General features: G+C 40.7%; 1 pseudogene across 4 annotated transcripts; it reads left to right on the top strand.

Annotated features, from left to right (window-relative positions):
* Positions 1-154: 154 nt before the first annotated feature.
* On the top strand, positions 155-2,093 carry LOC311015634 (Ig kappa chain C region, B allele pseudogene; annotated as a pseudogene). Of its 4 annotated transcripts, none has more exons than XR_014599269.1 (3): positions 155-307; positions 779-883; positions 1,570-2,093. The product of XR_014599269.1 is annotated as an Ig kappa chain C region, B allele pseudogene (transcript). The 4 variants fall into 4 exon arrangements; XR_014599271.1 differs by having other exon boundaries at positions 172-303; XR_014599270.1 differs by lacking the exon at positions 779-883 and having other exon boundaries at positions 171-307.

Genomic DNA, 2,093 nt, shown 5'->3' with positions numbered 1-2,093 from the left:
GATGGTGATGAGAGTCATGGTGGTTGTGGTCTCTGCTGTGTTGACTGACAGATCTGAGTCCTGCAGTGTTGAACTCACAGGACTATAAAGCTTCTCAGTTCACTGGAGGATCAGCTGACGATGCAAAGCCTCCTCTCTATGGAAATGATTTCTCTGCTCTCAACAGATTGAAGGCAACGTGGGACACGAAATCAGGAGGAATACGGCTCGGATGAACAACATGGAGGATCTTAATGGAACAGAGGAAAACACTCACATTAAAAGTGCAGTTGAGGATTTAAGGATACGTTTGTGTTCACTGTGGTTGGTATGAAACGTTTGTCTGCTGTTCATTTACTGACAGGATTTAATGAAATCTATCAGATATTTCACTTTTTCATCAAATTACTTTGTAAATCATCATTATCTATAAGCATCATGTTCATTTAACCATGTATGAACTTAAATAAGACTGAAAATATGACTCATGAGGAGGCTGTCATCATTTCTCTGTCTGGAGTAAAAAAGTAAAAAAAAATCATATAATCAATCTTTATTTTTACAATAAGTTTAAATCCATATAATTTGAAAGATTTTGTAGATTCCATTAAATATAATTATTTCTATATTATTAGAAAAAGTGTTTTCAGTGGATAGATTTGTCTCTCAAATTTAAAAATATGCTATAAAATTGTTAAAAAACAACATGTAGACGTTGAAGGAATAGGAGATAAATCATTACTTAATGAAAATAAATGATTAATTATGCATTCTTACTATAAAATAACTCTGTTTTCAGTGGACAGATGCTTGTTCACAGTGCAGGAGGTTTTTGTACGGCCACTTAACGAGGTTGTATCACTGTGGTGGACTTTTGGTGGAGGAACCAAACTCATCGTTAACTGTAAGTATCACAGATTTATGATTTCTACAACGTTCAATATTATAATCGCTTTGTCAAAAGTAAATGTGATGAACCAATTCATTATTTTGGATCATTTATACTTTTTGGATATTTATTATTCATTAATCTAGGCTGATATTGGAGTTTAGGAAAACACTGCATATTATTTTCCTATTATAGATTATGTTTTGGTGAAGTAGATGCAGTATTTTATTTTGTAACGTTGAAACATCTGTTAGTGTGTTAGCTGTACGTTATAAAATCTAATGTTGATCAAACAAATAAGAGGGTTTATTGTACATTCAGTGTTGCTGCAGTTTGTGTTCACGGTTCGTTAGTTCAAAGTGATGAAAAGGAAGTGAAACAGACAGATGTCAAAGTCTTTCACTGCTTACAGTTTACAGATGATTAATGAAACTTTTCTATTCCAATGACTCCTCAGTCACATTGTATATGATTCTATAATGATTTAATGAGGAGAGCCGCAGGAGAAGATTGGTTCCTGTAAATGACAGAACTCCAGTCAGCGTTGTATTTGTTAAATCCTCCCTCCATCCCATGTCTCTGTGTGACCACAGCATCATGCACACAGCTAACCCTCAGTAACGTCACCTCTGTCATGTTCAGCTGTCTTTCCTACAGTGGAAGTTAATCTGCTCCTCGTGTGTCTCTGCTCTCCCCTCCAGCTGGCTCCATGATCCGGCCCTCAGTCTCCCTGCTTCCCCCCTCCTCTGAGCAGCTCTCTGGGGGCTCGGCCACGCTGGCCTGCCTGCTGACCGGCTACTCTCCTCAGGGAGCCGTGGTGAGCTGGGAGGTGGACGGCACCGAGGTGACGGAGGGGGTCCTGAGCAGCTCAGAGGAGGAGAAGAGCGGACTCTACAGCAGCAGCAGCACCCTGAGCCTGAGCCAGGAGCGCTGGATGGCAGGAGAGCTGTACTCCTGCAAGGTCCTCCATCACAACCACAACCAGATGCAGTCCCTCCACAGGAGCCAGTGTAAGGCCTAGAGGGTCTGGATGGAGGCCAGGACAGGAGCTCTGCATGGGGGGAGCAGGAGGAACACACCTGCTGCTCTGAACAATCTGAGGACAACGTTTGTAGAGGAAACTATAAAGCCTTGTGTGACTGCTGTAAAGTAGCTAGAGAGTAATGTGTGTAGCTCAGCAAGTAGATGTGTGCGTTTAATAACTGTCTTTTTATAATAATAAAGC

This window comes from Eutrigla gurnardus (genome assembly GCF_963514095.1).
Source record: "Eutrigla gurnardus genome assembly, chromosome: 7".
NCBI classification, from domain to species: domain Eukaryota; kingdom Metazoa; phylum Chordata; class Actinopteri; order Perciformes; family Triglidae; genus Eutrigla; species Eutrigla gurnardus.
Note: the sequence above shows the minus strand (reverse complement) of the source record. Positions and strands in the feature narration are given on the sequence as shown.